Below are 12,858 nucleotides of genomic sequence, written 5' to 3' on the forward strand. Positions count from 1 at the left end.
ACATATAAAGAATAAACTGTTTATACATAACTAGGAACATATAAAGAATAACCTGTTTACATAACTAGGAACATATAAAGAATAACCTGTTTACATAACTAGGAACATATAAAGAATAACCTGTTTACATAACTAGGAACATATAAAGAAAAGAATAACTAGGAACTGTTTAACCTGTTTACATAACTAGGAACATATAAAGAATAACCTGTTTACATAACTAGGAACATATAAAGAATAACCTGTTTACATAACTAGGAACATATAAAGAATAACCTGTTTACATAACTAGGAACATATAAAGAATAACCTGTTTACATAACTAGGAACATATAAAGAATAACCTGTTTACATAACTAGGAACATATAAAGAATAACCTGTTTACATAACTAGGAACATATAAAGAATAACCTGTTTATATAACTAGGAACATATAAAGAATAACCTGTTTATATAACTAGGAACATATAAAGAATAACCTGTTTACATAACTAGGAACATATAAAGAATAACCTGTTTACATAACTAGGAACATATAAAGAATAACCTGTTTATATAACTAGAAACATATAAAGAATAACCTGTTTAATAACTAGGAACATATAAAGAATAACCTGTTTACATAACTAGGAACATATGAAGAATAACCTATTTACATAACTAGGAACATATAAAGAACATATAAAGAATAAGCTGTTTACATAACTAGGAACATATAAAGAATAAGCTGTTTACATAACTAGGAACATATAAAGAATAAGCTGTTTACATAACTAGGAACATATAAAGAATAACCTGTTTACATAACTAGGAACATATAAAGAATAACCTGTTTACATAACTAGGAACATATAAAGAATAACCTGTTTACATAACTAGAAACATATAAAGAATAACCTGTTTACATAACTAGGAACATATAAAGAATAACCTGTTTATAATAACTAGGAACATATAAAGAATAAGAATGTTTACATAACTAGGAACATATAAAGAATAACCTGTTTACATAACTAGGAACATATATAACATATAAAGAATAACCTGAATAAAGAACATATAAAGAATAACCTGTTTACATAACTAGGAACATATAAAGAATAACCTGTTTACATAACTAGGAACATATAAAGAATAACCTGTTTACATAACTAGGAACATATAAAGAATAAGAATAACTAGGAACATATGTTTATATAACTAACCTGTTTATATAACTAGGAACATATAAAGAATAACCTGTTTACATAATAACTAGGAACATATAAAGAATAAACATAACTAGGAACATATAAAGAATAACCTGTTTACATAACTAGGAACATATAAAGAATAACCTGTTTACATAACTAGGAACATATAAAGAATAACCTGTTTACATAACTAGGAACATATAAAGAATAACCTGTTTACATAACTAGGAACATATAAAGAATAACCTGTTTACATAACTAGGAACATATAAAGAATAACCTGTTTATATAACTAGGAACATATAAAGAATAACCTGTTTATATAACTAGGAACATATAAAGAATAACCTGTTTACATAACTAGGAACATATAAAGAATAACCTGTTTATATAACTAGGAACATATATAAAGAATAACCTGTTTACATAACTAGGAACATATAAAGAATAACCTGTTTACATAACTAGGAACATATAAAGAATAACCTGTTTACATAACTAGGAACATATAAAGAATAACCTGTTTACATAACTAGGAACATATAAAGAATAAGCTGTTTACATAACTAGGAACATATAAAGAATAACTTGTTTATATAACTAGGAACATATAAAGAATAACCTGTTTACATAACTAGGAACATATAAAGAATAACCTGTTTACATAACTAGGAACATATAAAGAATAACCTGTTTACATAACTAGGAACATATAAAGAATAACCTGTTTACATAACTAGGAACATATAAAGAATAACCTGTTTACATAACTAGGAACATATAAAGAATAACCTGTTTACATAACTAGGAACATATAAAGAATAACCTGTTTACATAACTAGGAACATATAAAGAATAACCTGTTTACATAACTAGGAACATATAAAGAATAACCTGTTTACATAACTAGGAACATATAAAGAATAACCTGTTTACATAACTAGGAACATATAAAGAATAACCTGTTTACATAACTAGGAACATATAAAGAATAACCTGTTTACATAACTAGGAACATATAAAGAATAACCTGTTTACATAACTAGGAACATATAAAGAATAACCTGTTTACATAACTAGGAACATATAAAGAATAACCTGTTTACATAACTAGGAACATATAAAGAATAACCTGTTTACATAACTAGGAACATATAAAGAATAAGCTGTTTACATAACTAGGAACATATAAAGAATAACCTGTTTACATAACTAGGAACATATAAAGAATAACCTGTTTACATAACTAGGAACATATAAAGAATAACCTGTTTACATAACTAGGAACATATAAAGAATAACCTGTTTACATAACTAGGAACATATAAAGAATAACCTGTTTACATAACTAGGAACATATAAAGAATAAACTGTTTACATAACTAGGAACATATAAAGAATAACCTGTTTATATAACTAGGAACATATAAAGAATAACCTGTTTACATAACTAGGAACATATAAAGAATAACCTGTTTACATAACTAGGAACATATAAAGAATAACCTGTTTACATAACTAGGAACATATAAAGAATAACTGTTTACATAACTGAACATACAAAGAATAACCTGTTTACATAACTAGGAACATATAAAGAATAACCTGTTTACATAACTAGGAACATATAAAGAATAACCTGTTTACATAACTAGGAACATATAAAGAATAACCTGTTTACATAACTAGGAACATATAAAGAATAACCTGTTTACATAACTAGGAACATATAAAGAATAACCTGTTTACATAACTAGGAACATATAAAGAATAACCTGTTTACATAACTAGGAACATATAAAGAATAACCTGTTTACATAACTAGGAACATATAAAGAATAACCTGTTTACATAACTAGGAACATATAAAGAATAACCTGTTTACATAACTAGGAACATATAAAGAATAACCTGTTTACATAACTAGGAACATATAAAGAATAACTGTTTACATAACTAGGAACTGTTTACATAACTAGGAACATATAAAGAATAAGCTGTTTACATAACTAGGAACATATAAAGAATAACCTGTTTACATAACTAGGAACATATAAAGAATAACCTGTTTACATAACTAGGAACATATAAAGAATAACCTGTTTACATAACTAGGAACATATAAAGAATAACCTGTTTACATAACTAGGAACATATAAAGAATAACCTGTTTACATAACTAGGAACATATAAAGAATAACCTGTTTACATAACTAGGAACATATAAAGAATAACCTGTTTACATAACTAGGAACATATAAAGAATAACCTGTTTTATAACTAACATATAAAGAATAACATATAACTAGGAACATATAAAGAATAACCTGTTTACATAACTAGGAACATATAAAGAATAACCTGTTTACATAACTAGGAACATATAAAGAATAACCTGTTTATATAACTAGGAACATATAAAGAATAACCTGTTTATATAACTAGGAACATATAAAGAATAACCTGTTTATATAACTAGGAACATATAAAGAATAACCTGTTTATATAACTAGGAACATATAAAGAATAATGTTTACATGTTTACATAACTAGGAACATATAAAGAATAACCTGTTTATATAACTAGGAACATATAAAGAATAACCTGTTTATATAACTAGGAACATATAAAGAATAAGCTGTTTACATAACTAGGAACATATAAAGAATAAGCTGTTTACATAACTAGGAACATATAAAGAATAACCTGTTTACATAACTAGGAACATATAAAGAATAAGCTGTTTTATAACTAGGAACATATAAAGAATAAGCTGTTTACATAACTAGGAACATATAAAGAATAAGCTGTTTACATAACTAGGAACATATAAAGAATAACCTGTTTACATAACTAGGAACATATAAAGAATAACCTGTTTACATAACTAGGAACATATAAAGAATAAGCTGTTTACATAACTAGGAACATATAAAGAATAACCTGTTTACATAACTAGGAACATATAAAGAATAACATATAAAGAATAACCCGTTTACATAACTAGGAACATATAAAGAATAAATAACTAGGAACATTAAAGAATAAACTGTTTACATAACTAGGAACATATAAAGAATAACCTGTTTACATAACTAGGAACATATAAAGAATAACCTGTTTACATAACTAGGAACATATAAAGAATAACCTGTTTACATAACTAGGAACATATAAAGAATAACCTGTTTACATAACTAGGAACATATAAAGAATAACCTGTTTACATAACTAGGAACATATAAAGAATAACCTGTTTACATAACTAGGAACATATAAAGAATAACCTGTTTACATAACTAGGAACATATAAAGAATAACCTGTTTACATAACTAGGAACATATAAAGAATAACCTGTTTACATAACTAGGAACATATAAAGAATAACCTGTTTATATAACTAGGAACATATAAAGAATAACCTGTTTATATAACTAGGAACATATAAAGAATAACCTGTTTACATAACTAGGAACATATAAAGAATAACCTGTTTACATAACTAGGAACATATAAAGAATAACCTGTTTACATAACTAGGAACATATAAAGAATAACCTGTTTACATAACTAGGAACATATAAAGAATAACCTGTTTACATAACTAGGAACATATAAAGAATAACCTGTTTACATAACTAGGAACATATAAAGAATAACCTGTTTACATAACTAGGAACATATAAAGAATAACCTGTTTACATAACTAGGAACATATAAAGAATAACCTGTTTATAAAGAATAAAGAATAACCTGTTTACATAACTAGGAACATATAAAGAATAACCTGTTTATATAACTAGGAACATATAAAGAATAACCTGTTTACATAACTAGGAACATATGAAGATAACCTGTTTACATAACTAGGAACATATAAAGAATAAACTGTTTATATAACTAGGAACATATAAAGAATAACTGTTTACATAACTAGGAACATATAAAGAATAACTGCTGTTTACATAACTAGGAACATATAAAGAATAAGCTGTTTACATAACTAGGAACATATAAACCTGTTTACATAATAACATATAAAGAATAACCTGTTTACATAACTAGGAACATATAAAGAATAACCTGTTTACATAACTAGGAACATATAAAGAATAACCTGTTTACATAACTAGGAACATATAAAGAATAACCTGTTTACATAACTAGGAACATATAAAGAATAACCTGTTTACATAACTAGGAACATATAAAGAATAACCTGTTTACATAACTAGGAACATATAAAGAATAACCTGTTTACATAACTAGGAACATATAAAGAATAACCTGTTTACATAACTAGGAACATATAACTAAAGAATAACCTGTTTACATAACTAGGAACATATAAAGAATAAGCTGTTTACATAACTAGGAACATATAAAGAATAACCTGTTTATAATAACTAGAACATATAAAGAAGAAAACTGTTTACATAACTAGGAACATATAAAGAATAACCTGTTTACATAACTAGGAACATATAAAGAATAAGCTGTTTACATAACTAGGAACATATAAAGAATAACCTGTTTATATAACTAGGAACATATAAAGAATAACCTGTTTACATAACTAGGAACATATAAAGAATAAGCTGTTTACATAACTAGGAACATATAAAGAATAACCTGTTTACATAACTAGGAACATATAAAGAATAACCTGTTTACATAACTAGGAACATATAAAGAATAACCTGTTTACATAACTAGGAACATATAAAGAATAACCTGTTTACATAACTAGGAACATATAAAGAATAACCTGTTTACATAACTAGGAACATATAAAGAATAACCTGTTTACATAACTAGGAACATATAAAGAATAACCTGTTTACATAACTAGGAACATATAAAGAATAACCTGTTTACATAACTAGGAACATATAAAGAATAAGCTGTTTACATAACTAGGAACATATAAAGAATAAGCTGTTTACATAACTAGGAACATATAAAGAATAACCTGTTTATATAACTAGGAACATATAAAGAATAACCTGTTTACATAACTAGGAACATATAAAGAATAACTAGGAACATATAGGAACATATAAAGAATAACCTGTTTACATAACTAGGAACATATAAAGAATAACCTGTTTACATAACTAGGAACATATAAAGAATAACCTGTTTATATAACTAGGAACATATAAAGAATAACCTGTTTACATAACTAGGAACATATAAAGAATAACTGTTTACATAACTAGGAACATATAAAGAATAACCTGTTTACATAACTAGGAACATATAAAGAATAACCTGTTTACATAACTAGGAACATATAAAGAATAACCTGTTTACATAACTAGGAACATATAAAGAATAACATAACTGTTTACATAACTAGGAACATATAAAGAATAAGCTGTTTACATAACTAGGAACATATAAAGAATAACCTGTTTACATAACTAGGAACATATAAAGAATAACCTGTTTACTAGGAACATATAAAGAATAACCTGTTTATAACTAGGAACATATAAAGAATAACCTGTTTACATAACTAGGAACATATAAAGAATAACCTGTTTACATAATAACATATAGAATAAGCTGTTTACATAACTAGGAACATATAAAGAATAAGCTGTTTATAATAACTAGGAACATATAAAGAATAAGCTGTTTACATAACTAGGAACATATTAACTGTTTACATAACTAGGAACATATAAAGAATAACCTGTTTACATAAGAATAAAGAATAACCTGTTTACATAACTAGGAACATATAAAGAATAACCTGTTTACATAACTAGGAACATATAAAGAATAACCTGTTTACATAACTAGGAACATATAAAGAATAACCTGTTTACATAACTAGGAACATATAAAGAATAACCTGTTTACATAACTACATAACTAGGAACATATAAAGAATAACCTGTTTACATAACTAGGAACATATAAAGAATAACCTGTTTACATAACTAGGAACATATAAAGAATAACTGTTTACATAACTAGGAACATATAAAGAATAAGCTGTTTACATAACTAGGAACATATAAAGAATAACCTGTTTACATAACTAGGAACATATAAAGAATAAGCTGTTTACATAACTAGGAACATATAAAGAATAACCTGTTTACATAACTAGGAACATATAAAGAATAACCTGTTTACATAACTAGGAACATATAAAGAATAACCTGTTTACATAACTAGGAACATATAAAGAATAAGCTGTTTACATAACTAGGAACATATAAAGAATAACCTGTTTACATAACTAGGAACATATAAAGAATAACCTGTTTACATAACTAGGAACATATAAAGAATAACCTGTTTACATAACTAGGAACATATAAAGAATAAGCTGTTTACATAACTAGGAACATATAAAGAATAACCTGTTTACATAACTAGGAACATATAAAGACTAGGAACATATAAAGAATAACCTGTTTACATAACTAGGAAATATATAAAGAATAACTAGGAACTATAAAGAATACATAACTAGGAACATATAAAGAATAACCTGTTTACATAACTAGGAACATATAAAGAATAAATAGGAACATATAAAGAATAACTGTTTACATAACTAGGAACATATAAAGAATAACCTGTTTACATAACTAGGAACATATAAAGAATAACCTGTTTACATAACTAGGAACATATAAAACTGTTTACATAACTAGGAACATATAAAGAATAACCTGTTTACATAACTAGGAACATATAAAGAATAAGCTGTTTACATAACTAGGAACATATAAAGAATAACCTGTTTACATAACTAGGAACATATAAAGAATAAGCTGTTTTATAACTAGGAACATATAAAGAATAATATAACTAGGAACATATAAAGAATAAGCTGTTTACATAACTAGGAACATATAAAGAATAAGCTGTTTACATAACTAGGAACATATAAAGAATAAGCTGTTTACATAACTAGGAACATATAAAGAATAAGCTGTTTACATAACTAGGAACATATAAAGAATAAGCTGTTTACATAACTAGGAACATATAAAGAATAACCTGTTTACATAACTAGGAACATATAAAGAATAACCTGTTTACATAACTAGGAACATATAAAGAATAAGCTGTTTACATAACTAGGAACATATAAAGAATAACCTGTTTACATAACTAGGAACATATAAAGAATAACCTGTTTACATAACTAGGAACATATAAAGAATAACCTGTTTACATAACTAGGAACATATAAAGAATAACCTGTTTACATAACTAGGAACATATAAAGAATAAGCTGTTTACATAACTAGGAACATATAAAGAATAACCTGTTTACATAACTAGGAACATATAAAGAATAACCTGTTTACATAACTAGGAACATATAAAGAATAACCTGTTTACATAACTAGGAACATATAAAGAATAACCTGTTTACATAACTAGGAACATATAAAGAATAACCTGTTTACATAACTAGGAACATATAAAGAATAACCTGTTTACATAACTAGGAACATATAAAGAATAACCTGTTTACATAACTAGGAACATATAAAGAATAAGCTGTTTACATAACTAGGAACATATAAAGAATAAGCTGTTTACATAACTAGGAACATATAAAGAATAAGCTGTTTACATAACTAGGAACATATAAAGAATAAGCTGTTTACATAACTAGGAACATATAAAGAATAAGCTGTTTACATAACTAGGAACATATAAAGAATAAGCTGTTTACATAACTAGGAACATATAAAGAATAAGCTGTTTACATAACTAGGAACATATAAAGAATAAGCTGTTTACATAACTAGGAACATATAAAGAATAAGCTGTTTACATAACTAGGAACATATAAAGAATAAGCTGTTTACATAACTAGGAACATATAAAGAATAAGCTGTTTACATAACTAGGAACATATAAAGAATAAGCTGTTTACATAACTAGGAACATATAAAGAATAAGCTGTTTACATAACTAGGAACATATAAAGAATAAGCTGTTTACATAACTAGGAACATATAAAGAATAACCTGTTTACATAACTAGGAACATATAAAGAATAACCTGTTTACATAACTAGGAACATATAAAGAATAACCTGTTTACATAACTAGGAACATATAAAGAATAACCTGTTTACATAACTAGGAACATATAAAGAATAACCTGTTTACATAACTAGGAACATATAAAGAATAAGCTGTTTACATAACTAGGAACATATAAAGAATAAGCTGTTTACATAACTAGGAACATATAAAGAATAACCTGTTTACATAACTAGGAACATATAAAGAATAACCTGTTTACATAACTAGGAACATATAAAGAATAACCTGTTTATAATAACTAGGAACATATAAAGAATAACATATAAAGAATAACTGTTTACATAACTAGGAACATATAAAGAATAACCTGTTTACATAACTAGGAACATATAAAGAATAAGCTGTTTACATAACTAGGAACATATAAAGAATAAGCTGTTTACATAACTAGGAACATATAAAGAATAAGCTGTTTACATAACTAGGAACATATAAAGAATAAGCTGAATAATGTTTACATAACTAGGAACATATAAAGAATAAGCTGTTTACATAACTAGGAACATATAAAGAATAATATAAAGAACATATAAAGCTGTTTACATAACTAGGAACATATAAAGAATAAGCTGTTTACATAACTAGGAACATATAAAGAATAAGCTGTTTACATAACTAGGAACATATAAAGAATAAGCTGTTTACATAACTAGGAACATATAAAGAATAAGCTGTTTACATAACTAGGAACATATAAAGAAAGCTGTTTACATAACTAGGAACATATAAAGAATAAGCTGTTTACATAACTAGGAACATATAAAGAATAAACTGTTTACATAACTAGGAACATATAAAGAATAAGCTGTTTACATAACTAGGAACATATAAAGAATAAGCTGTTTACATAACTAGGAACATATAAAGAATAAGCTGTTTACATAACTAGGAACATATAAAGAATAATCTGTTTATATAACTAGGAACATATAAAGAATAACCTGTTTACATAACTAGGAACATATAAAGAATAACCTGTTTACATAACTAGGAACATATAAAGAATAACCTGTTTACATAACTAGGAACATATAAAGAATAAGCTGTTTACATAACTAGGAACATATAAAGAATAATAACTGTTTACATAACTAGGAACATATAAAGAATAACCTGTTTACATAACTAGGAACATATAAAGAATAACCTGTTTACATAACTAGGAACATATAAAGAATAACCTGTTTACATAACTAGGAACATATAAAGAATAAGCTGTTTACATAACTAGGAACATATAAAGAATAAGCTGTTTACATAACTAGGAACATATAAAGAATAAGCTGTTTACATAACTAGGAACATATAAAGAATAAGCTGTTTACATAACTAGGAACATATAAAGAATAAGCTGTTTACATAACTAGGAACATATAAAGAATAACCTGTTTACATAACTAGGAACATATAAAGAATAAGCTGTTTACATAACTAGGAACATATAAAGAATAAGCTGTTTACATAACTAGGAACATATAAAGAATAAGCTGTTTACATAACTAGAACATATAAAGAATAAGCTGTTTACATAACTAGGAACATATAAAGAATAAGCTGTTTACATAACTAGGAACATATAAAGAATAACTGTTTATATAACTAGAACATATAAAGAATAAGCTGTTTACATAACTAGGAACATATAAAGAATAAGCTGTTTACATAACTAGGAACATATAAAGAATAAGCTGTTTACATAACTAGGAACATATAAAGAATAAGCTGTTTACATAACTAGGAACATATAAAGAATAAGCTGTTTACATAACTAGGAACATATAAAGAATAAGCTGTTTACATAACTAGGAACATATAAAGAATAAGCTGTTTACATAACTAGGAACATATAAAGAATAAGCTGTTTACATAACTAGGAACATATAAAGAATAAGCTGTTTACATAACTAGGAACATATAAAGAATAACCTGTTTACATAACTAGGAACATATAAAGAATAACCTGTTTACATAACTGTTTACATAACTAGGAACATATAAAGAATAACCTGTTTACATAACTAGGAACATATAAAGAATAACCTGTTTACATAACTAGGAACATATAAAGAATAACTTGTTTATATAAATAGCAGCATATAAAAAATAACCTGTTTACATAACTAGGAACATATAAAGAATAACCTGTTTACATAACTAGGAACATATAAAGAATAACCTGTTTACATAACTAGGAACATATAAAGAATAACCTGTTTACATAACTAGGAACATATAAAGAATAACCTGTTTACATAACTAGGAACATATAAAGAATAACCTGTTTACATAACTAGGAACATATAAAGAATAACCTGTTTACATAACTAGGAACATATAAAGAATAACCTGTTTACATAACTAGGAACATATAAAGAATAAGCTGTTTACATAACTAGGAACATATAAAGAATAAGCTGTTTACATAACTAGGAACATATAAAGAATAAGCTGTTTTATAACTAACATATAAAGAATAGCTGAACATATAAAGAATAACTGTTTACATAACTGAACATATAAAGAATAATAACTAGGAACATATAAAGAATAAGCTGTTTACATAACTAGGAACATATAAAGAATAAGCTGTTTACATAACTAGGAACATATAAAGAATAAGCTGTTTACATAACTAGGAACATATAAAGAATAAGCTGTTTACATAACTAGGAACATATAAAGAATAAGCTGTTTACATAACTAGGAACATATAAAGAATAAGCTGTTTACATAACTAGGAACATATAAAGAATAAGCTGTTTACATAACTAGGAACATATAAAGAATAAGCTGTTTACATAACTAGGAACATATAAAGAATAAGCTGTTTACATAACTAGGAACATATAAAGAATAAGCTGTTTACATAACTAGGAACATATAAAGAATAAGCTGTTTACATAACTAGGAACATATAAAGAATAAGCTGTTTACATAACTAGGAACATATAAAGAATAAGCTGTTTACATAACTAGGAACATATAAAGAATAAGCTGTTTACATAACTAGGAACATATAAAGAATAACCTGTTTACATAACTAGGAACATATAAAGAATAACCTGTTTACATAACTAGGAACATATAAAGAATAAGCTGTTTACATAACTAGGAACATATAAAGAATAAGCTGTTTACATAACTAGGAACATATAAAGAATAAGCTGTTTACATAACTAGGAACATATAAAGAATAAGCTGTTTACATAACTAGGAACATATAAAGAATAAGCTGTTTACATAACTAGGAACATATAAAGAATAACCTGTTTACATAACTAGGAACATATAAAGAATAACCTGTTTACATAACTAGGAACATATAAAGAATAAGCTGTTTACATAACTAGGAACATATAAAGAATAAGCTGTTTACATAACTAGGAACATATAAAGAATAACCTGTTTACATAACTAGGAACATATAAAGAATAACCTGTTTACATAACTAGGAACATATAAAGAATAACCTGTTTACATAACTAGGAACATATAAAGAATAACCTGTTTACATAACTAGGAACATATAAAGAATAACCTGTTTACATAACTAGGAACATAACTAGGAA

This window comes from Tachypleus tridentatus, chromosome 2 (genome assembly GCF_004210375.1).
Source record: "Tachypleus tridentatus isolate NWPU-2018 chromosome 2, ASM421037v1, whole genome shotgun sequence".
NCBI classification, from domain to species: domain Eukaryota; kingdom Metazoa; phylum Arthropoda; class Merostomata; order Xiphosura; family Limulidae; genus Tachypleus; species Tachypleus tridentatus.